The sequence below is a fragment of the Mustela nigripes genome, chromosome 4 (assembly GCF_022355385.1).
Source record: "Mustela nigripes isolate SB6536 chromosome 4, MUSNIG.SB6536, whole genome shotgun sequence".
Taxonomy (NCBI): Eukaryota; Metazoa; Chordata; class Mammalia; order Carnivora; family Mustelidae; genus Mustela; species Mustela nigripes.
Window position 1 is genome coordinate 37,835,849 of NC_081560.1, and position 25,172 is coordinate 37,861,020.

Consider the following 25,172-nt stretch of genomic DNA (forward strand, 5'->3'; position numbering starts at 1 on the left):
GGGGGGGGATACGGACCTGTTTGTTTTTTAAGTTAGCCTGCTCAAACTCCCGGAACTTCCAGAAGGAAGAGACTTCTATTGTTTTGGGAGCTGATAACTGAGCTCTTTCAAAGAGTGGACCTTCCCCGACCTGAGCACTATCTGGGGAGTTGGAAAAGTTATCTAACTTAACATTCCGTAAGGAGAACAATGACTGGAGCTTTCATTGTTCCATTTTCAGGGCCTTAACGTTCTACATATTTGCTTTCACTCTTGTAGGTCCCAGGGGAGAAGCAAGTACGTAAGAGATGAGTATTCTTCCTGCTTCAGTGTGGAGCTGTTAATTTGCTTGCTCCATGGTGCACAGATGTTGGTAACCTGGTGTGTTCTAAGGTCCCACGTAGCATCTTTGTGAACAGACTGTGTTATGTGTTACTGGGAGATTAAGAATGTGCGTCTGTGAAAATCAATGATCTTCTCTTTGGCCCCTGCTCTTGTCTTCAGTTCAGAAAAATAAGCTTCCCTTGCTGATGCTTTAAGAGTCAAGCTCTTAGTATATTCCTCGGCATATCATGCATGAATTTGATACATACATCAGTGGAGTTACATTGGCTAAAGGAGCTGCCGATGATAAAAGTGGGGATGCTATATATGACCACGGCCCTATCACATTCATGTGACTCAGGCAATCTGTATCCATCTCCTTTATATTTCTATGGATTTTTTTTCTTTCCTACTTGCATTAATTTGTAGTATACATGGTAAAAAATGCAAATGACAGAAAGCAAGCCCAGTTTTAAGTCTATGAAGAAATAAATCTACTGTCAGGAGATTCGTTCTCTTGGGGCAGAAGAACAATAAAAAAGGCATGCTGTATTTGTGTCTTAAAAGATACTTTGAGGTTTTTGTTTGTTTTGTTTCTTCCTTCCAGCAAGCTAAATAGCACATGACAGTTGCCACAGCAACCCATTTTTGTGATTTGCAGAATAGGGAAGAAAACCAGATGTAAATTGTCAGTCAATAAGTACCTGTTGTCATAGAAGATGGTAACATATGCAGTCTCATTTGGTCAATTTATATACTTTTGTGGTATTTTGTTCTCATCTGCTCCTTTCCACGTGCTGTCATGAATTAGTATTCCATTCTTTGGCTGCATAATTTCTGAGTTTCATACATGATGTTAAGTGGGATAACTAGATGTCAGATTCATCGAAGGTGGTTGTTGCAAAATGAAGGTTATTTGACATCTGTTTGGTCATTTTTCAACATACTGACACTCGGATTCCTTGGTTTATCTTAGAGGATCAAAGGACTCTTAAAGGGCACTTTAAAAGGTTTTGGGATTCTTTTATTTGGAAATACAAATTTATTTCTAAATTTTCAATCTACAGAAATGAGTACATTTCTGTTTTCCTGATTCCTTTGGTGTAGCAATAGAAATTGTTCTGCCCTGGGAGGGAGCTCTTGGACGTCTGCGGTCAAGCTTTTTTGTCTCTGTATTTTCACAAGTGGACCCGTACGCTTCCCCCAGATCACTTCTAACTGCTATTGTGCCTGCGACTCCTTTTCCCTTCCCCTTATTTTTCCTTCTCTCATGTGCATCAGACTGTCCCCTTCCCTCTGCTTGCTTTTCTTTTATTACCCATTGTTCCTGAAGTCATGACTCTCTAGTTTGAGATTTTGCTTCTGCTTCCAATGGAATGAGAGCCTGGGTGTCTGTGTGCCTATTTTTAATTAATGAATGGTGCAGCTTACAACTTACCAGAATACATTAATGTATCTTTCCCTGCTTCCCCTTGGCAAGTCCTCCACATTTTCCATCCCTACTAACGTTAACCCTCCTTTTCCCCACATCTAAAAATCTTTCTTTAGCAGGTGTTTCAAAAAGCCAAACCCCAAAAAGACGAAGTAGAGGGATTAATGATGAGGCTTTCCTATTATTTAGCACCATTTTAAACTATTGCTGGCACCCATACCTAATACTTGTATGTGTAATATCCCCTCTTCTCTTTTTAAACAGAGCAGCAGCAATTGAAATGATGGTGTTAGTTACTCAACTGACAGAATAATGATACTCAAACTATATAATCTGGGAGCACTAGCAGCAGATGAGAGAACATTTCTAGACCGAAAGGTTGTATTTGGTAAATCTAAAGCAGATGACAAAAGACACTTTCATTCCCTAGAATAATACTAAACTGTGGCTTACAGAACTATACATTTATGGGACAGCAGGACACAGAGGGAGTGGGAGAAAAGAGAATTGTGTGACTTCTATCTCCTTTCTACCTGGGGTTCCATCCTTTCCAACTCAGTAAAACCAGCTAGAGCTGTGAAAAATGAAGGCATGCATGAAGGAATGACAGAAGGAATTCTTCAACAGTAGGAGTCTTTTTTTTTTTTTTTTTTAAAGCAAGGTTAACTTTCAGAAATGTTGCCTGAGAATAAGCCCACACCCAGATACATGAGTGGTGTTATGCTTGAAAATTGAAAATGAAAGTATAGCCTTTCCTCCAAAGCAGTATCATAGGAATATCACTTTTCACTGTTCCCACTTTGCCCCACACTTAACCTTAAGATTTCTTAACTAGCCAATACAAGTGCTTGATCTAGTTCTCCTACTCTCTGACTCTTAAAATGGCGGTCAGTAGATGCAGTCTGGTAACGGAAGGATCAGACATGGACTCTAATTCTCTCTCTTCCTTTGCACTGATTCCTTATGTATTAAAAGATGGGTGATAACAGTATCTACACGGAGGCATGTAGTGAAAATTAAAAGAAATAATGCATTAAAGATTCTTAGTACAAAAAGTTCTTATTACTGCATCAGAAACATACAAAGTAATCACTAAATGTTAATCACTATCAAACTAATAGTCATAGTAATGGTTATAGCTTATTAGAATTTGTTGTAACTTAGACTAATTTTGAAGGTGGAAATGTGAGAACAGGAGAAATGGCAGAGCAAAATAAAGCTACTTGAATGGGCTTTGACTTAATTTCCATTAAAGATTGCAGAATTTTATTGGCCAGTGGATTTTTTTCCCCACCATTTTCTATGAAAATAACTCTTAAAAGTCACCACAATACTTGTCATCTCAGTTATATGGCATGTCTTTAAAGCAGAAATATTATCTGAGACCAGGTACAAGTAAGTGGGGCTAGACTTAATTGAAATGTTTGCAAATTAGTAAGAAATTGTTAGCAGTTGGCAAATTGTTTTAAGTCCAGTATTTGTGTTTGTGCATGCGTGCTTATATTAAGATGGCATTGGAATAGCTAGAGAAATACAGTTGTTAACTAAATCTACAAAAATGTTAATACAGCTTTTCTGAGATGGTAGAATAGGACAGTTGTCTTTTCTTAAGATGTGGTTACATTTTGGGGAAAACAAAGTTAGATTGCTAAAGTGTAACTTAAACATTATTCATTTGTGGGGCACCTGGGTGGCTCAGTGGGTTAAAGCCTCTGCCTTCAGCTCAGGTCATGATCTCAGGGTCCTGGGATTGAGTCCCACATTGGGTTTTCTGCTCGGCAGGGAGCCTGCTCCCCCCCCCCCCCCCGCCTACTCGTGATCTCTCTCTGCCAAATAAATAAATAAAAATCTTTTAAAAAATTATTCATTTGTATTCACAAGAAGGATTTTTCACATGAGAGAAAAAGGAGAACTATGTCTATGAAATAACTATAATAAATGGACACAGTGGTACTGAAGTTTGTCAGCAATGTAAAAATTTTAGTCAGTGACTCAGGGGCTTGAGTGTCCATTATTCTAGATTCTGCATTCTTTGGGGATGAAACTTACATCAGGGGCTTAAAAGTTCACAAAAATAACTTGGCAATGCGATTTGTAATTTCAAAGATTGCAGTTATTTTGCATGTGTTACAAAGTTTCTTAGGGCCCCAGCAAAGAGGATTGGCATAGAATAGTCTCTTTTACATTTGAGATGGAATGTCCCAGAAGAGAAGAAATTTCCGGTGCAGTAGCACAAAGAACTGGGATCATTTTATTTCTGTTTTGGGTAAATATGAAACTTTTTGTATAATTGCCATTTTTTGGTGTGTTTTTCCTTTTAAGAATTTCTCTCTTACTCCCTCTCTTTCCGTGACTTAAAAGAGAAACAAAACAACTCTTCAGCTAAAATTGCTCTAGGGCACATATTCAAAACCCCAGTCCCAAATACTTCAACATGCTTGATGCAGAACAGCAACAACATGTTACTGTCAATGAAATGCCACTCTAAAATGCATCTTGAAAAGTGACTGGAGAATGAACGGGGCATCTGTGAGACTCCCAGCAGCTAAGTGAGGTTGTAAGGTTGTAAGGTTCACAAAGAAGGCGTGGCTGAATTTCCCTGCAGGGTTGACTTTGGGAACTTTTGGTCATAATGGTGCTTAAGAAAATGAATGATTTGATGGGAGCATATGGCCCAATCTTTCTGAAACCCTACCATCACAGTCAATGTGCTGTGAAATAACCACCAGGCAAGGACCGAATTACCTGGTTTCTGGTTCCAGTTATGTATTTAAGTAATGAGTCACTCGGAGCAGTGACCTAATATCTATAAAATCTCTCTCAGTTTGACAATTTTGTTATACCAGTTCTGACTCCTTGTATTAGTTGGTGGCATCTGAAAGCAAATCAACAGGCAGTATAGAATTCATTCATTAACGGTGTCAGTGGGCAGTCTCTGGGTGACCTTCAGTTGAGTTGCACGTGAAATGTGCTATAGTACATGAAAATAGGAGTTCACGAGCATGTGGGAATAAAAGGTATTGCCCACTTCTGGTAGATACTTCCCCTAAGGATCTGTACCCTACCATGCTACAGGCATTATCTGAGAGCCAAGAAATGACTTTGAATGGCAGTGGAGATAGGGACTGTCGATATGACAGACTTACAAGCATATTACTAAAAGCATCCACTTGAATGTCTGTCAGATCCCTTATCAAAATCCCCAACTCATTTAGCCATATCCTATTCCCAATCTTCTCTGGGGAAAAGCGCCACATAGTGTACCTGTTTTATGCATATTTTGTATCAATTCAGGCAATCAATTGTTACAAACAGGCAATCTTTACAAACCTGAAATAACAGTGGCAGACAATGGACAAAGGAAAAGGGCCTGAATCTTTAACCATCAGTTCTGAGACTTGGTGCTGAATATAAATAAATAAATAGATAAATAAATAAATAAGATTTAAAAAAAAATCATGAGGGATTCTTACATTCTTCCAGAGATTCTAATATTCTGTGTTAAAAATAAGCACCCAAGTGAATTTGATGGAATTCATCCCAGAAACAGCCTAACAACCTTTGATTTCATATTAAAAATGAAGCAAAATGTACAAACATATTTATAACATTTAGACAATGAATGTATTTAGCAATAGTTTTGGAATATGGTACCTTCCAAATCTTGATAGGATAGTACCTCTTAAGATGGGAAACTTTAGATAGATAGATAGATTTGGTTCTGTTTGCTGTGTCATACATACATCATTCCTTATCAATTCTTGAGATTCCATTTATTGATCTGCCTGTATCCGTGGTGATTGAGTAAATGACCATGATATGACATGTCTAAATGAATGCCTAAGTGGTATATTATCTTAGAATATATCTCCTTTCAAAGATTCATGGACATCTCAATCAAGTAAAGTACAGAGTATCGCACTGATTTATAATTTAACATGATTATGTCCAACAGGAAGCTCCTTGCTTAAGTGAGGTTAAGAACTCGATACACCATTCCCTTCAGTATGGTGTGGAAAGGGGAGGGGACAGGATGTGGAAGTCAAGGAGCTATTACTGGGGCTTCTTTATGGGGAAGATTTAAACTTGTAAGTGTTCATCATCTTTCCTAGGTGTTTACAATATTTAAAAATAGAAGGAAGTTTTCAAATATTTCCCAAATCTGATAAGCATCATTCAGGGATGAAAGATGGAGTTGAAATCTTGTTCTGTGTTTAATTTGCGAGATATTCATAGTAAAGAAAAATTCTCTTATTTTGTTACTGTTTTGCATTCCCTAAGAAATGATAAAGATCTTAGCTGTTCATAAGTACTTCTGGAATTCAACCATGATTTTTTTTTTTAAAAAACACACTATACTTCTAAGGTGATACAGATTAATGAGAATGTCTGAGTAAAAAAATCCCCAGGTAATACTTTTATTTTAAGTTAGTTGAGTTTTGTTAAATGTTCATTACGTCATTCTTGAAATACTATCAGGTTGCACCAGGTGGTAAAACTGTCAAATTTGCTTAATTATTATATAAACTCCCTTTGATCTTTCTGAGAAGCTTAAAACTATAGAAGGAACCTGCTGTTGGATACTTCTGCATAAAAAGTATAATGCTCCTCAAAAGAGAAATGTATTATGCTTATTCTAAGAAATATGTGCTGTGGGAGGCACAGTAACGTGGTTTTCATACAAGAGGTTTTGGAGTCAGATATTTGCTTCTCCATTATGTTCCTATGTGGGGCTGTGCACTTGGGTGACATGGGGTATGAAAGAACATAACTAGGATCCAGGCCATGGTACATGTTGAGAAGCCGGCCAGCATTTCCTCTCTACTCTCTGCTCCTCACTGTTGTATAGAAATGTAAGAGGTCATAGGGAAAAAGAAAAAAAATCTAAAACTTTAAACTAAAATTTACACATCTTTTATTTCTTAGATGTGTTAAGTTGGGTTTTTCATGAGACATGGATATCTTTGCTGTTTATCACCTCAAACTTGAATTCATTTTTCATTTGTCCAATTAGTTACATTTAAAAAAAAAAATCTTCCTTCTGAAAAGAAAATATACACGAACATGAGCTCTTGAAACCCTATTCCTAATCATGGGATGAATCCTTAGTAACATTTTGGCCTTAATTTCACATTCAGCTTTTCCTATGTAGGACACTCACGCTGAAGGACTCCCCAGATAGCTCTTTGAGGAGGTCACTCAGTAAGAAATGCTGAAGTTTTGCAAACAGCTGGCATTGAGAACACTTCTGCTGAAGTTTTAGGTTTGGCTCAGCATGCTCAGTTTGAAAAACAGATTTTGTCTATTAACTTTGCAGAGCTAGAAGCTTATTAATACTGAGGAGGATTGATGAACTTCATTGAAAGTTGATGATCATATTAGAAGTGAAATAGTATTCACTGTTTTTTGTTTTGTTTTTAAAATATTTTATTTATTTGACAGAGAGATCACAAGTAGGCAGAGAGGTAGGCAGAGAGCCCGATGTGGGACTTGATCCCAGGACCCTGAGGTCATGACCTGAGCCAAAGACAGAGATTAACCCACTGAGCCACCCAGGTGCCCAGTATTCACTGTTTTAAAAGAGAATTCATGCTTCTGGTTTAAAATAGAATTCAGGAGTAAGAAAGGATCCACAGATTGGAATTAGGGTTGTGGACAGACTGTTCTAAATTATGACAATTGAGACTTACAAGCTAAGCTTTGTATTTTTCCCATTGTGCCAGTTATTACAGTGCATGGCCATAGGTGAAGAAGCATGTTGAACTCTATTGATGGAAAAAACCTAGAAGAGGACTATGAGCTGCCAGTCTCAAGTCTGGCTGTGAACCAAACGCAAAAATCATTTGAGTTAATCCAATAGTGATACCCACATATAAATAAGTCAGTCATCCCTCTTCCTTGAGAAACAACAATAACAAAAAGACAATAGGAATGAATCTTGCAAGATCATATCCTCGTCTGAGCAGAATGCATGGCATGAAATGAGAAATGGAATGATTATGTTTTCTTAGCGAATCGGACTCCTAGAAGGCAGTATGGGCGACTTCTATTAGGGCGCAACCAACAAGAGGCAGTGTTGCCACATTTGCACAAAAGCCATGTTTTTTACAGCCAAACCGACCTAGGTTCCTTTTCCTGTTTTGCCTTTCATGAGTGGAGGCAAGTTGCTTTTCTTCTTTAAGCCTTAATTTCCTCATTTGTAAAGTGGGGTTAGTAACAGTATTTGCTCCATGTGGTTTTTATGAGAATTACAAGGGAAAACACCTGCCACGTGCTCAGCACAGTGTTGGGCACAGAGAACGCCTGTCTGTAATAAACGAGATCTGCTAATATTACGACCATGCCCTTATTAGCCAGCAAAGGGTTATCGAAGAGATAATGCGATCTGAACTCTTAAGGTCTCTACTGGAAGTATTTTATGTCATAAAACATTTAATTCTTCACTTCCTTGAGTGTTTTGTCCAACAGTAGCACACTGTGATACAATTTATAGTGTAAATGAGAGCTGAGCCTCAGATGTTTACATGGACTTTGCTTGCTCATTAGAAATAAAGTAACTGATTATGGAAATTGAAGTTTGGCAAATGCCTCACTGATTTTAAAAAGTTAGCCGAACATCACCTGATGACACTCCTTGAGCAGCTGTAGTGTTTGTGTAAAAAAACAAAACAAAACAAAACGCAGGGGTGATAAACTAGAGAAGAGGAACAAATATAAATTATGTGTTCAGTCAGTTCAGCTATTCACACAAGAAATGGACTTGTTGGATGCCTGCAGTCTAAGCTCATGTCTTATAATGGCATATGATTTTCATTCAAAGATTACTAGGAATAGAGCTTCCAAGGTCTGTATGTGCTTAGAACGTCTTTCTCCCCCCACATACAGCGGTGGCATCTCTTTCCATCCGATTGCGCTTTCTCTTAAATGATGCAGCATGGTCACCTGGACTGATCCCCATTTTGCCTACTTTATTGTTTTGTTCTTAGTCCGTAGGCAGATGCAGTGGAAGGCCACTCACCCCTCAGCCTTTGTAGAAATCAAAATATGATCTATCTAGATGTATTTTCAAATTACCCCTTGCAACTATTGAAATTCCAATAAAGGCCACTGTGGTCCCATATACTCTTTGTGGAATAGATTAAGTAATTGGTGATTCTGGGTGACCAATTTTCGATGAAAATAAAATTCGATGTGGAGCCCAGAGACACTGTTAGCAAACAATGATAAGATCATTATGTCTTGGGCATATGAATATAGTGGCGAGAAAAATACCCTAAGGAGATATAAAGGCCAGTATGAATTGTGTCTCTCAAAATACATGTCTGTTTAAAAATGTTTTTGAATTTTTTATTTTTTTCTTAACAAATGTAAAGCGTAAATTAGCTGACAATGTAATTTAAGTGCCTCGACCTTTCAGAATTATGAGACTGTACGATATTATGGATAAATTTTACTCTTGTGGAATGAATCTACCAAAATATTTGCCTTTGTTTCTTTGCAGTCATTATATTAATGCAGTTTTGTAATTTTAGAGAAAACTTGTAATAAGCACAAGTCAATCTTCTCTACCACAATGAAAATGAGGCGTCTTTAAATATTTTCAGTAGTCAAAATACATAGCAATATGTAAGTCATCGTAAGCACTGGGAGTCCTGAGCCTTCCTGAGGGCCATTGCTCAGTCTGTGGCACGTTTGCAGGCTTGGTCCCAGGGGAATGAATGCATTTCCCCTGTTCCTGGACTCTCTGCAATGAACAAGTCAGGAAACACTGCCTCCTCTCTTACTCTTCAGGGAATTAAATCCCAGGGGTTTCAGGCCTCTGGAAACAGAAAGTGTTTCCTGTCAATGCTAGGCCCTTAATTGATTCAGCCGGTCTTTGGGGAGTCCGTGAGCCTTTTCAATTCAGACATGGAAAAAAATGGTAGAAAAAAATGTTTACACTCCTTCCTACCAAGGAAGGATTATTATGTGTGGAATACTTCCCTTTCTGGAAATAAAACTTTGTATGACAACCTTTCGTAAATGTATTTTAGGCGTTTTCACCTATTCGGAGGACAGTATTACTTTTGGAAGACGCAGTTTCCCCTAGAGGGCTCTAAGAATAATGTGAATACACCTACTGGCTTATTGAGGTCTTTGTATGTCCTTATCTCCCTAAGACAGACTAACCAGGAAGGAGATGCCAAAGTTGCTTTTATGTTGACACTTTACCCACTGGTGATAGATACATCGGGTGATTTTTGAGGACTTTGTTCATAATTTTCCAGCAACGTGGAACTTGCCTAAGTAATTTATTCCTTCCATGGTATCCAGTTTTTGAGGCCTTTGCCAACTGTTCATCAGAGTGTTAATGCTCTCAGACAAACCTATAGATGAGTCGGTCGAACAACATGCAACATTTTTCTCCAAGAATAGATGTTGGTTGTGTTTTTCATGTTTAACTCAGTCATATCATTAGCTCTGAATTAAATTAAGAAGTACAGATTTTTATTTGTAAAAATCTGCCCACCTAGAGGGATATGGTGCAAAGGACACAGAACTTAGAAGGTTAAGTCTAGAGTGGGAGTACAGGAAAATGGGAGGGCATATTTCTAACAGACTCTAAGCCAGGTACCATGATCAGTGCTGTACCCATCTTTGTAGTCAGAAGACCCTGACTTCTCCACATGTTAGCTCCCTGCCTGTGGCAAATCTCTAACCTCATGAGACCTCCTTCTCTAATCTTAAAAGGAAGAAGATAGCATTATACCTGCCTTACCAAATTGTCGTGGGGAGCAAATATCGTTGTTGAGAAAGTGCTCTGCAAACCAATATTGCTCTAAACAAATATTCACAAGTATTATGTTTCTTTTTTAATATCCTTTTTTACTTTCCCAAAGTTTTTGAGCCAGTTCATTACTATTATCCTAAGTAAAATTTGGAGAACACATTTAGAAACCAAGAAAAATTCTCCAGAAAGGAAAAAAAAAAAGGGGGGGGGGCTGGGAAATTAAGGGGGAGATGTCATTGCCCAGAGAGTCTCACTCAAACTTTGGAAATGAAAAGGTAAGGCCAGATGGGGAGATGGAGAGCAGGAAGTAGGGATTGCTATCCTGAGAAATGTCCTCATTGTTTTTCAGTAAGATGTGGAAGCTGAGCACGGACCCCGAGAATAGACACTGTATTTAATGAGAGCACATGTAAGTGCCTTAAAATGTTACAGTGAAACTCACTAAAAAAGGAGGTTGAGATTCTCTTCAAAATCCCTGGAAAAACTTCTCATGGATGACCAATAGTTGAATCTCTATAGCTGAAGAGTAGCAATAATGCTATTAAGATGTTTTTAAAAACAGGGCAAAGCTCTTATTTTTATGACTCTTTACAAAACATAGTGGACTATATCCAAAAGATGATCAGTTTGAAATATTTGGGTGTATATACTTAAGAAATTGTTATTGCTTCTAGGGTTGAATGCCTGCTTTTGCTCTTTAAGTATCTGACTATCTGATAAACATTTCCTTAAGTTTTATGATTTTTTTTTTTTTGCATAGATCTATATGCTTCTTTCTTTAAAAAAAATATGTGAGAGACTGAGTAGTGGAGTTTTAACGAAGTGCTGGAGGGAGCGCTCTAAAGGGACCTACTCTAGGCCTTCATAAAGAGCTATATGATTTCGACTAAAGATGTTAAAACCTTTGTGCCTCGGTTTCCTCACCTGTGAGATGAGCATATTAGACCATCTTTTAAAGGTCCTTTCCATCCTAAAGTTCCATTATTATATGAAAATATGTTTTCCTTCTTCATTTTCTTATGCCAAAACCGTGTATGTGATCTTATTAGTGGCACCTTAAAAAAAGGAAAAGCCCTCCCTTATCGTGGCCTACGATAAATTAACATACTAGCAAGCAGTTCTGTACAAGCATAACGGTTATGGAAATACGGTAGATGACTGACTGGGTACCGTATTTCTTCATAAAGATTTGAGATGAGCATTTTTTTTCTCACCCTGTATTTAATGACCTCTAAATAGCATCTCCCAAATCTTCTTCCACCCCTCCCATCATACGCAAGAAAACATTTTTATTTCTCCATTACTTTTCCTATCCTCTGGCACCACCTACTTTCTTTATATTAGAATTCGATTTGCTTTTACATTGTGGTCAGAGGAAGGACTATTACCATGTTCTACTTCCCGGATGTCAAGGCAGACATTACTTTATCAGAAGAGAGGCAGGGAGGAATCCACGGAGCTCTGTGCGGGACCTGTGTTCAGCTGCAACACAGTGAAGCTTTCTGAAGTACTCACTGGCTAGCCAGGATCAAAGAGCTCTCTCTCTGACAGCACACACAAAACATGCGGATGTCTTGCCCGGTGTTTACCTGCTTTATTTAGTTTCATGGGACAAGAGAGTGATACCTAAGTGATGAAATCCTTAGAACCAGGTAGATATGGAACATTGTGGTGGACTGCAGATGTGTCCCTTGTTTCTTCAGATTGGCTAAGCTACATCATTTTAAATTATTCTTTGGAGGCATCCTCACTGAGGCTAGACTCATTTTTTTAGTATGCTAGCTTCTTTTTAATAGTCTCCTTCAAATTCCCCAACAGATACCTTATCTGTGACCATCTTCAGGCGCTGCTAAGTAATAACATTTAACTTACATAATTGTGATTTTTTAATCTCAGGTTACAAACATTTCTGATCAACTTAATTCGTTTGCAATAAAGATCACCATGCCACATCACATAGGAATTTTGCACTAGAAAAAATTCAGAGTTGGGGGGGGCAGTAAAACACCAAGCCCATTTTGTGGCAAAAGAGAAAAAAGGAGAAAAAAAAAGAAGCAATAGGTGTATAAAAGAACAAAGAGATAATAAAATACAGTTAACAAATTGTAAGTTGATTACCTTTTTCCTAGATCCCTAAATTTCTGGTCTAGAAGGCAGATAACACTGTTTATGAAGCCAGTAACAGCAACAATAACAACCAAAGGAAAAAAAAAATTCCACCTACTCATCAGCATTCTAACTCAGTGTGTGTCGCCTGTGACAAGCGACACTCTTGAAAAGATGGTCCTTTGACGCTTGTCTTGCCAGAAAGCTATTTCTGGTATAGCTGCATGACTGGAAAGACTACGGCTAAGTCTTCCAGGCATGTTCCTGTGTCCATCATCTGGCATTGGTAGATGCTGATCAGACCACCAAACTCACCGGCACACACAGGGTGACAACACGGGGGGACGGGAATGATTGTATTTCTAGACTCAAGTGGGCACGGTGTTGATCTGTGAAATCCACAAAATATGTATGTGAGCTTTACCAAGGTTAAAGAGTGAATCCACTGTTCTTAGGTATCATTGATTGCAATTTAAAAATAGGCTCTGTCGGATTTGAGTCTGTCTATGTTTGGTGTGGAAAGTTTCCCTGGAAAAGGTCTAAGAAAAACTGAAATCAATACTGCAATGCTACATTATCCAGGAGTTTGAAACCGGGAGGCTGAATATCTACTTCCAGCTTTTCCTCTTGGTTAGGAACTTAGCAGCTACCTCAAAATTCTCCGATTTGTTCTGTGGCAAAAGCAGCACTTCTCATGAATAGCAGAAAAGCAAAGAAAACCCCTTTTCCTCTTTGCAATAAATCATTTTGTTTTTTCTATAGATCGCATGTGGCGTTTGAGGCAGGGTGAGCAAGGCTGCCAATACTGCGAGCTAATGCTTCAGCACCTTTCATTTTTCACTCTGAGCAGGAAACCTCTTCTTAAACTTGTTCATTTTACAGAGAGAAAATCGAAGCCAGTGGCACATTGTCAGAGCTGCTTTATTGTCATCATTTACAAAGGTCACTGGAATTAATTGACTTCTTACATATTGTAAAGTGACTCATATTTTGACACATTTATGGGAAAGTGGCAGGATCTAAGGGACTGGTTATTGTCTTTTGGTTTTGGCTCATGTTCTAAACTAAGAAACCAATCATAACTCTGAAATCACAGTTGTAGGGGGAAAAAAATACCATGCAGTTGGAAAGAAGCTGACTCCATTAACTCTTTGGTCAGTTGAACTAAAGGAAGGGAAGAGAGAGCGCCAGAAGGCGAAATGCAAATACTAGGTTTAATGTCTCTACAGGACCCATTAAAGGGGGGAATCAATGTTTCTGTGGACATCCTCAATTGATGTTGTCTCTTTGAAAGCATATTCTAAGTAGCTGGCTTCCTTTTAGAAGACTGGAAGTAGAAATTAACCCACACGGTATTCCATGAATCATCAGTACATAGATGCTCATAGTTTACTGAGAGTAATTCTGTCTCAAAGGCATTGCCTCTGAAACTAAAGAGAAATGTAGGATATGAGTAATATTTATAGTGCCAGGACAGGCACACTCTTTCCCAGGTAGATATTTTGGAATCCTTACTTCTTGCCCTTTTATTCTTCACATTATCCCCTTTTCTCTAAATTAGGAAGGTTCTACTCACATTCATAGCATGCTCTCCCTAAAATTCGAGGCATGGAAACAAGGGCATATTGTTAAAAATAAATAAATTAGAGGCAAATTAAGCCACATAGCTCAATAAAAGCAAAGGGAATATAGTAGTCGGTCTGAACAAAAATCTTCTGAAATAGCAAATGCACTTTAAAGCCACCCTGCTGTGATTCTGTTAATTACCAAAGAAGATGAGAACTCTTCTGGTTCCTGGGCTCCTTTTACCTCGCGCCTGTCGGTTGCAGCTGCATTAGCAATCAGACGTTTGCCCTGTCCCTTCAGACCAGCGGGAGGATGTTATTAAAGGGAAGTCATTTACCCCAATCCGTAAGATGTAGCCTGGCAGAAATTCAATAACTGTTTGTGATATGCTCATTCCGCCACTCTGCTTAATGGTTTTAGCTCTTGACACACAGCAGCATTTGCCTTAATCTCCACCGCTGGGTGAAAGGGAGAAAAATGCCCCATTGGGGGGGGGGTTGGTTTCAAAATACAGACCGATGTGTGAACCGCTTTTCATTACAAATAATGCGAAGGAAAAAAAGAAAAGAAAAGAAAAGAAAATTCCCCCCTTCTCCTTCCTCCCCTCTCCACTCCCACTGGCCCCTTCTCCCCTCTCTCCCTCCCCCCAGCACTGCTTTTTCTCTCCCACTCACATCCTCTGATGGGCGTTCAAGCTAGTAAAATGCATGTTGGAGAATCCCACAAACACAGCTCAGCATACCCCAAGCCAGAGGGCTTTTGCGTTTGAATTTCTCCTCCAAAGTAAAAGGGAAAGAAGAATGCTTTTTTAGAATTCAGACGTGAAGAAAACATCAAAGGAGAATTTGGATTTGGGGGTGGGGGTGGGGGCCAGCATCAACCAAAGAAGAAACAGAGCATATTTAAATAGAAATGTATATTTTAAACTTACCTTGCAAAAGCAGTTCCTGTGATGCACCACCTTCCGTGTCCCTCTGTGCGGGCTCCCTCAGTTCTTCAGTTGCGATAATCACATGGTTGTGTTCTTGCCCGGGTGTAAATAGGTGCGTGCGTGCGTGTGTGTGTGTGTGTGTGTGTGTGTGTGTGTGTGTGTAATAAAGTACACACAAACATGTACTAGAGGTGGGCGCACATGCAAGCCAGCTTCTCTCGGTATTCTAAGATGAAAAGGAAGGCAGGCGGCTGCAGCCCGGGGTTCCTTCTTTTCTCCGGGAACTCTTGCTGTCGGTCGGCAGGCGGAGGCTCTCAATCCCGTGAAGAGAGATCCTGGGAGCTGGCTTGCTTTCTCCTTGTTTCCATGGTGGTTAGTGGTGCATCGTTCACCCGATCAGTTGTCACACTGACATGGTGCTGCCTGCTCAGCGGTCATTAATAACTGAACACCCTCCGCTCCCCAGAGAGGAGCCAATCGCTTCGGACTGCCAAGATGTAGCACTCGCAGCTGCTCCCGTCTGGTTGGCTGAAGCAACCTGTCTGTTCTATGACACTGCTGCTTAGGATACAAATAAATGAAAGCGGCTTGCATATTTTCCTAGGTACCCTTCCCTTCCTGCCTGCCTTCCTGCCTGCTTCCATCCTGCCTGCCTGCCTCCTTTTCTCCTCTTCTCCCTTTCCTTCCTTCCTTGCTGCCTTGCCTCCTTCCTCTTTTCCTCCCTGCTCCTTCCTCCATCCTTTCTCCCCCTCCCTTTTTTTTTTTTTTTTTTTTTTTTGAGAGGAAGAAATGTTGGACAAGTTTTCCCATTTTTAGGTTATCATTCACCCAGAGAAACTGTGCTTTCTCTCTGAAAATAGCAGGATGTGCTGCAAATAAGGATTTTTCCAAATACTAAAAACACCTGGGGGAGACGCAGCGCCTCTGACTCCCTCTTTGTAAAGTTCGCCAGTGGCTGTATATGATTGAAGAAGAGTAACTTGAAACTGTTTTGAGAGGCATTTGGTTTTCTGTAGATTCTACTTAATTTGGTGTTGATGTGATTATTGTTCAATAGCCTTTTTTTAAGCTATGACATTTCTTACCTGAATTGACCACATTTTAAAAATAAAGCATATGTTTTTTTTTTTCTCTATAATTCACAACACTGGCCTATGAGGGGGTATTTCAAAAAATAAGTATTTCCAATTATAGTAATTTCTGTATATCTGATGCAGTTAATCTGACGGCCACAGATAAGCGGATACATGTGTCAAGGTGTTTGTGTGAGTATTTCTGTGTGTGTGTATTTAGGAGTGTGTTGGGAAATACTTCTTGGGGAAGTATTTCAACTCTGATGAATTAAACCCTCAGGAAAATTGTTTCTCTTTATTCTTAGACTTAGTAATTCTGAATTTATATTTACCAGGAAAATATGGAATACATGCCATGTATGTAAAATGTATCCAGTTATCAGAAATTTAGAAAAGAAACACAGAAAAGTATAGCAGTGTATATTTCTGAAAGAACACCTGTGAGTACATAGACAGCAATTTTAAAAATGCTTGTTTTACCACCTTAATTAGTATGCTAGAGGAACATCTTGTTGAGAAGACTGGAACATGAGAATTAATTTATCAACAGGTCAAAAACAGGCTAGATTCATGGCTCCAAGCCCTAGTTTGAGAGACTGCCCTCTAGTGGAGTAAAAAAAATAACATTTTCATGTTAATAGATTTGCGGGGGGAGGTAGAAAAGCTTCACATCTGATTGTTCCTCGTTTATTGAAATGACATAGACCAATAGTTTTAAGTTTCTATAATCATAATACCCGGAAATTTATAAATACATTAGCTTTGTCTGTAGGGTTTTTTTTTTTAAAGTTCTCAAGTGCTTTATTTTTTCCTTCTCTAAAAATTTATTCAAATGGTTGCTAATCTTTTGAATAAAAATGAGTTCCAGACAAAGGTAGTTTCTTGCTTAACCTACTAACACTCATTTCAGAAAGTGTATTGTAAGGCTTTATTCTTTACCAGCAACACTTAAATGTTGTTCTGTGAATGGTAGGGATTATGACCAAGTGTTGGGGATGTTGAGAGGGAGTGTGTTGAGAGGGAGTGTGTCTACATATGGTTTAACGTACTTGTAATAATAGTGACAATCATCCTCATTACCCCTCCCTTGATTTTATTTTCCCCAACTTTAATTCCTTACATATTCCATATCATTTCAACATCTGCAGGGTTACATTTCCACATATTGGAAGAATTAGGATAAAATTGTGATAATTATTTAAGAAAGGAATTTTAGTTTTATACTCTTGGTTCCTTAAGAATTCCATTTTGGTTGATTGGTATTGACTGTATAATTGACAAATTCAGTAATCAAACCAATTATAATGCACTTCCATAATGAATGTAAGTGGCGATAATCAGATGCATGATTAAAACACTTTCTTGGTTTATAAATGAAACCTGCAATCATACCTAATATTTTAAATTTCAGTCTCTTTAAGAAATCAAAGAAAAATCTAAGTTTTAATTTAGTGCAAGTTGAATATTTTTAATTGCTACCTTATGCTATCTCATAGGAAATTGTTTTCCCTCATTGTTTAGCTTTTCTTCAGCATATGGGGATGCGGTTGCTTTTTTTTTTGCAATTGTCCTTTTGCTGTAAGCACATGACAAATACAAAAGATTTCATTTTTATCGTTCTCATACCATGGAACATTAGAAGTGAGATTGTAATGTGAGAGAGAAAAATAACTCTGGCTTTGTACGAAAAGGGTGACGAGTTTGTTCTTTGGCTGTGGTTTCCTTCTCGCCGTAAGAACATCAGGAACTTCCTAGAATCAGTGTGTGTTCAGGTGATCGTCAGTTATCAACCATTAACTGGAGATACGAAAGGTAGCTCTCCAAAAAAAAAGTGCTAAAAACTTAATTTCTTTAACACCTCTGTATAATGAAGTGCCATGGAAAAACATTAAACTGTGACTGAGGAAGGATTTCAGCAATTTTGAATCAGTACAATTGTGAATAGTTTCAAATGAGAACCATGGACTCTTTAGACTCGAATACCTTGAGTCCTAAGAGGTCAAGCGACTTGTCTAAGTGCACACAGCTGGTCAGAGACAGCAAGGGTAGACCCCGCCATCTTCCAAGGTTTTCGTACCATGTCACCCGCTCATCTACTGAATAATTGATAAGTCTCCACTTTTTCTTCTTTCCCATTTCCATTTTTTTCCTTCTTTTTCTTTTCTCAAGTTTTTACCTTTACAACCCACTAAAATTTCAGAGCAGTTTCACATTCCAAATATACTGTGTTATGAGGTTGTGTAGGTCAGCTGCCTCGTAGTAAATATCTTCAGGGCTTCCTGAACTCGTATTCAGCTCTAATAACAATGTATTTTAAGGATTTTAAAACATAAATGAATAATTACAGCTCTTAAAGTATGTTGAAAAAGTTCTGCCTTCATCATCAAATAAACAATAAGGGTGTAATAAATATTTATGTGTTGATTTAATAGTTGAAGTTCCTATTAATATGGGAAGGTTTCTTGTTTCCTGGAATCCTGGGCACTGCTCTTCTGTTCACTTTCATTAGAGGGGTGGTCTGGGTAGTGGGTCAGAGTGCACTTTCTGGGAACAGGCTACCTGGGTTGGGTTCTTACCTTTCCACTTCCCAGCTTTGTGACCCTGAACAAGAACTTAACATCTCTGCATCTCAGTTTCCTCCTGGGAATGTTATGAGGATTAATGTAGTTAATATGTGCAAAAGCTTAGGGAAGAACTTAGGATATAATAAGCTTGAATGGATGTTTGCATCGCCATTATTGCCATTCTTGTCATTGTCACTGTTGTCGGTCAGTGTTATTACCATCATCATCATCTGTTCCAGTTCTCTGCTTTGTTTGAATGTTCTTTCTACCTTCCCTCTGGGTCATGGCTTCTATCTGGTCCTAAATAAATTAGCTCAGGGCAAATGCTACTTCCCATGTGAGGTCTTTTCCGACCCTCTAACAAGACATGATCTCTCACAATCACAATCTTTATTCCCCCCTACCATTTATGTTTTTAAAATGTATTACAGTTGTTTCTATAATTTGGCCCATTTCCATTTTTAGTTTATAGAGTCTCCTGGGAGAGGTCTATATTTTATTTGTCTTTAAGCACTGTAGCTTGCATAAACATGGAGAAAACAATATTTGTTGAATACTAACTGTGTATGTTTTAAAAGTTATTGAATCCCTACAACATAAAATAGATGTTTTATCCCCATTTGACAGTGTAGAAACATTGGCTCAGAGAAGTTAGGTTTCTTGCCCAATGTACGAAAACCATGAAATAATGGGGCAAAAATTTGAACTTGGTTCTGTCTGCCCACCGTGCCAAGGCTCTTTTACACTACAACCCACCCAATATTCATTTATAAAATAAATGAATGCTTGATTGATGACTGAGCCAAACAATTCAATATAGTCAGCAACAAGGGATGCTAAAAATAAAATACTATTTTAAAAAGGAATGAATTTTTACACTAGGCAGTGGATGCTTTCATATAGTTATGGTTGTTCAGTATTAATGAAAGAATTTGCTGGCTCTGTTTGAGAAATAGAGCTCTGAAGAAAGGCAGTGTCTAGTTGGAAAGTTAGTTGATATGCTCAGAAAGCTAAATAACTATGCATGGGCCACTGATGAGGAGGGACTGACATTGTACTGAGAAGATCTTCAGTGACATGGTCCTTTGTAGTCTAATTCTGATAGCAGATTAGCTCTTAATTAAGTTAGAAGCATGATGTAAGGGGAGTGGCATTGGCTGTTTGTTAGAATGTTGAACAAAAGCACGTTGGATCAGAGAGTTCTCATTTTCTTTTTTCAAAAGGGTTTTAGAAAGTAGAATTGGAAACAAGAATGATTCCCATTCAACTATGGGTCTTATTTTTTATTATGACTTTCTTCTTATGGTAAAATATATAGTGTAAACTTAACCATTTTAACAGTTTTTAAGCTCGTAGTTCAGGGGCACAAGTGTATTCACTTGGTTGTACGACTTCATTAAGGCTTTTTGTGAACATTTAGAATCAGAGATCCACAGAGTATCTGAACTGGAGAAGAAGGAGATCTTTACATACTAAAATATGCAAATTTGACTATCAGAATTGAGCAGACACAAGAAGAAACAAAGATTGTTAGAGGGGAGGTAAGAGAGAAAAATAAACGAAGCTGGCATGTCCTCCCTCTATGACAAGTGAGCAAGACGTAGAAATGTGCTGCTCCCTCAGGGACCCCCCACCCCGTCCTTCTGCCTCTCCCAAGATGACCTCTTTCCATGCCGAGGGTGATTAGGGACATAAGATTTGTATTTTTCTATAACCCCATATAGGTCTTATTTTTTTTTAATGAGGGATAGAACCCCACTTCAAGAACAAAAGAAATTTTATCACTGAAGGAAATTCACCCACCAGGAATGAGAAAGATGTCAGAAATCAAGGAGATAAATCTCTCTGTCTCTTCCTTAGACTTCCTTCTCCCTCTCTTTCCTTCTTGTCTTTCTCTGTAGCTCCCAACTATCGCTTATCTTGGCTTCTCTCTGTGCATCCCTAATTTTTTCATTTGGAGGATTAAATATTACTTCTCCTCTAGCAGGTAAACAATTAGTGAAATAAAAGAGTGAAAATCACTAAAGAAAATATAGCAGGTAGACAGGTAGATAGATAGATAGGTAGACAGTTTGTAAATTGCACAAAAATAACTGAAAAGAAATACATCAAAAAAGGAAATACACCAAACCCCTAGCAGTAGTTATCTTTGATAAGGCAATAGGTGGCTTTTATTTTTTTATACTTCTCAAATGTTCCACCGTAAGCACATAGTATTTTTATAATCAGAAATACAGCGGTTACTTAAAAAAATAAAATGTGAAGTTCTTCTGAGGTGGAACTTTACTTCTACAGCTGAAGCAGTCTTGTTTGGTCAAATCTCGGACCTCCTTAACTTAGCCCCCCAGCTCTTCCACGACACGATAATGAGGGCAGCAGCAGTAACAGTAGACCCCACTTACTGAGCACTCCTTCTATGCCAGGTGGTTTGTTAGGAGTTTTTCATGAATTGTCTCATTCAGTCCTCCCTATCAAAGTACTAGCTGTTAGTTTCGTTTTGCAAATCAGAAAACTGGGGGCTGAGTGTGCAAAAACTCATGAAGTTGCCCATTGGTAGGATCCACAACCAAACCAAAGCGTTTCTGACTCTGAGGCTGACACGTGCAGCAGCTCTGCTCCATCAGCCGCTATGTGTTTCCCATGTCCCTGGCCATCCTTTCTGTCCCTGATGCCAGCACATCCCCTTCCTCAGCACAGCACAGCACAGTACAGGGCTGGTCATTTCCAGAACGTATCTTTTACGTTGCTTTTACTTAGCTCTCTATTTTTTCTTTGAACGGGCCAGTTCTGTAAGGTTTCCGCTACAAGCTCTCATCCTTTAAGAAACTACCCCCATCTCAGTGCAAGGGAGTGTTTTCCTTGTTTTATCACATTTTAAATTTACTTTTTATTTTGTTTCTCTTATTCTAACACACGTTATCGCCTACGGTTTATTTATGCCTCGACAGAAAGCAACTCAAAGGCAGGAGTAATGTCCTATTTGCCTTGTATATTCAAGAGTGCATTTTACATATTAAAAGGTCAGTATTTGGCTAATTAAACCTCACTGAGTCACTCAAAGAGTAAGTTACTACTCTCTTCTGTGTGCTGGTTTTGTTCCAGACATTTGAATAAAATCAGAGAATTGTTTAATGAAAATCCTCCCACCCAGGGAAATAGAATTTGTCAGCCCAGTGACTTCAGTTACACACGAGGTTATTTCTAAGAGAGCTGTTATTTATGGGAGAATAGAGTGTATCTCTTTTTTTGTTTTAATTTTTTTTTAAATTGACATATAATGTATTATTAGCCCCAGGGGTAGAGTGTATCTCTTCACTTAGACTTTTTCTTTGCTGGCCACTTTCTCTTTTCATCTTCTTTGATTAGGGCACATTAAATGCATCTGGTTTCATAAAACTACTAAGATACATGTAAGTTCTAGGCAAAAATAAAACTTCAAGAACCAAGGAGTAACGCACATTCATGTAAATTCTAGGCAAAAATTAAGAACAAAAAATGGCATGAGATAGCAGTTTGCCCCTGGTGTGATATTTGTCTGCAAGGTCTGTTCTGAATTTTCCTGCTTTCACATGGAGCCCTTTTGTAAAGGTGAGTTAATGAAAATGACCCATTTATATCTAAACAAGAGATCAAAGCAGGGATTTCTTTGCAAGAGAAAGCAAACACTTTTTGTCACTAAAATATTTAGGCATCCAGTTATAGTGCACCATCTAGATGTTAAAGGGTCATTTGAATTTTCATGAATATTTTATGTCACTTTTGCTTCTCCACTTCTGCTAGGGCGGAGAACAAAGGTGACTATTAGCATTCTCATCTGATTCTCTTCCTTCATTGATGGAGAATGCAGGAGGCCCAGAGCTAAAGTTCTCTGTCTAATCTTTTAGTGATTGTTCATAGAGTTATTCCTTTTAGTGTAGGGAAGGTACTTTCACGAATGAAAGGCACTTACTATACCTCTCAAGGATGGCAGAATAGATGGGAGATTCTTGTAGCTATTGCCTACACCGGGGCCACTGCTGCATTTTCAGCTTCAAGTTCTATCTCATAATCCTACTGTATTCTACTGTCTGGGGACGGGGTGGGGTTGGTACAATCTTTGGTCTTTAAACTCTCTTTAAAAATGTGTTGATTGGGGATGCCTGGGTGGCTCAGTTGGCTGGACGACTGCCTTCAGCTCAGGTCATGATCCTGGCGTCTCTCAGGATCAAGTCCCGCATCGGGCTCCCAGCTCCATGGGGAGTCTGCTTCTCTTTCTGACCTTCTCCTTGCTCATGCTCTCTCTCTCTCACTGTCTCTCTCTCTCTCTCAAATAAATAAATAAAATCTTTTTTAAAAAATGTGTTGATTGGGGTGCCTGGGTGGCTCAGTTGGTCTTAAGTGTCTGACTCTGGATTTTGGCTCAGGTCATGATCTCAAGGTCCTGGGATGGAGCCCCAAGTCGAACTCCCCAGTCAGCAGAGAGTCTGCTTGTCTGTCCCTCCTGCCCTGTGCTCTCTCTCTCTCTCTCTCTCTCTCTCTCTTTCTCTCTCTGAAATAAGTACATCTTTAAAAAAATTTTTTTTAATCTTTAAAAAAAAAATCTTAAATCTTAAAAAAAACACACACACAAAAACCCCAAGTTGATTAGATGAGCAAGTAGAGGCAGTTATGGGCATATACTTGACATTCAGTGTACATTTATTTTTGAGAGCTCCTGCTTCATTTATTACCTTCTGTCTATGTTATTCAGGGCTGAACTCTGGATTCAGCCTGTTCATCAGCTGGTTTCTGATTCAGGGAGCTAGAAGAATTCTGGATAGTACAAGGAATGCTCAAATCAGGTCAAATACATATGGGTCAATGTGCAGACTATGCTGACAGAATTCAAGTGTTGTCTATCGATGGCGTTTATTGACCTCTGGGTGTTTGTAGGGTAATTTCCAAGGCATCTTGGGAAGGGGATAACAGCTGTGGTCTTTGCCAGTCTCCACTATTTTAAATTCATTAGTAGCTGTCCACACTATGGATACTTTTGGCTGCCAACGAGACAAACCCTATTTAAACTAGCTTAAATTTAAACTAGTCCAAGTTCAAAGGTGAGGTTGTAGCGAGGTAATGTAGCCTCACATGCTATCGTGTGAGCAGAGGGGAAACTGGGCCTCCGAGACAGACAGGCCACAGACTGAGATGCTCCTGGGCCTGTGGCTGTCCTCCCACATCTGCTCTTCTCAGAGTGCGGGCTTTATTCCCCATTCCTGCAGACCAGCTTTCTTCCCATGCCCAGCAGCCTGGCCTCCACCCGCTCTCAAGTCCTTCATCTCCCAATTTTGCCACCAGGGAGACACTGTCCTTTCTTCTTGGTTTGAATATGAAACTTTTGCGGGGAAGATCTTCCGCTAGCCTGCTTGGGTGCTGTGCTTATCCCTGGATGAAGTACTCTTCTGTCATTTCTACTCCTCTTCCCCAAATAGAGGGTAGGAGACAAGGAGTCATTCCCTGGGAAAAGGAAGGCGTCCAGTATAGTGAGCAATAAGGACCTGGTAACAATAGGTACCATTTTCTTGAGAGCTGTATGCCAAGCGCTGAGCTAAATAAACACTTTCCTGGCAGCATCTCTGTTTCTTATAGTTAGCGTGTAAGCAGATGCTGTTTTCTCATTCTGCAGGTAGAGGAGGCAGTTTACTTCACCTCCCGTGGTAACATGGCTTGTGAGTGGCTTAGCCAGGCTCTGGAGCCACATCTGTCTGGCTCCCTCCCGAGCTTGAGCTCTGAACCACTTGCTGTGCTAAGTGTCATGTTGTCATCCAAGGAAGCTGGGAGCTGTGTTCACTGAGCACATGGCCCGGCAGGGTTGTGCAGCCCATCGGGCCTGTGCTTCTTGGCATCGGAGCCTCAGTGCCGGGGATCGAGGGCTGCTGGCCACCTCCTGCCCTGCCTCAAACGACTGCGGGTCAGGCAGGGTGGGCACTGAACCATGTCCTCTCTGCTGTCCTCAGAACTGTGAATAACCTTTAGCTGAGATCGAAGCCCTCTCCGAGACTTGGCCTTTTGTGGTCCTTGTGGATACTGGGGGACTTTGAGGCAGGCCTCTTCCCCATGCTGCTCCTGTTGCATGGCCTTCTCTGTCTAGGGTAACAAGGCCTCTAGCATCCTCTCACATACAGACCGTCACGTGGCTGCTGCCCTTGTCTTCATCTACATGAATCCTTGAATCTTCCCTGTTCTTTTCACTTTTCCTATCATTCACTCATCAGCAGATCTGCCACCCTTTCAACTACTTCCCAAACCACCCCTTCCGTTTCCTCCATTAACTGAAATCCAGTCTCTTTTCAGGACCTGGTTATTTTTGTGACCTCTCTGCTTTGTGACCACTCACTGTCCCACCTCTCAGGGCTGGGTGTGTGGGTGTCTGCACCCGCCTCTGTATGCACATTGGTGGGGGATTAAA

The 25,172-nt window shown here is 39.4% G+C and overlaps 2 protein-coding genes across 5 annotated transcripts in view; one reads left to right on the forward strand and one right to left on the reverse strand.

Moving 5' to 3' along the window:
- Positions 1 to 15,810, reverse strand: part of LRRN3 (leucine rich repeat neuronal 3) — a 36,601-nt gene extending 20,791 nt beyond the window's left edge. The window contains exon 1 of the mRNA XM_059396557.1: positions 15,109 to 15,810. The gene's annotated coding sequence lies outside the window, so the exon portion shown is untranslated. The remainder of the gene's footprint in view (positions 1 to 15,108) is intronic.
- IMMP2L (inner mitochondrial membrane peptidase subunit 2) overlaps positions 1 to 25,172 on the forward strand; it is an 855,652-nt gene that overhangs the window by 422,324 nt on the left and 408,156 nt on the right. The gene's annotated exons all lie outside the window — the stretch shown is intronic.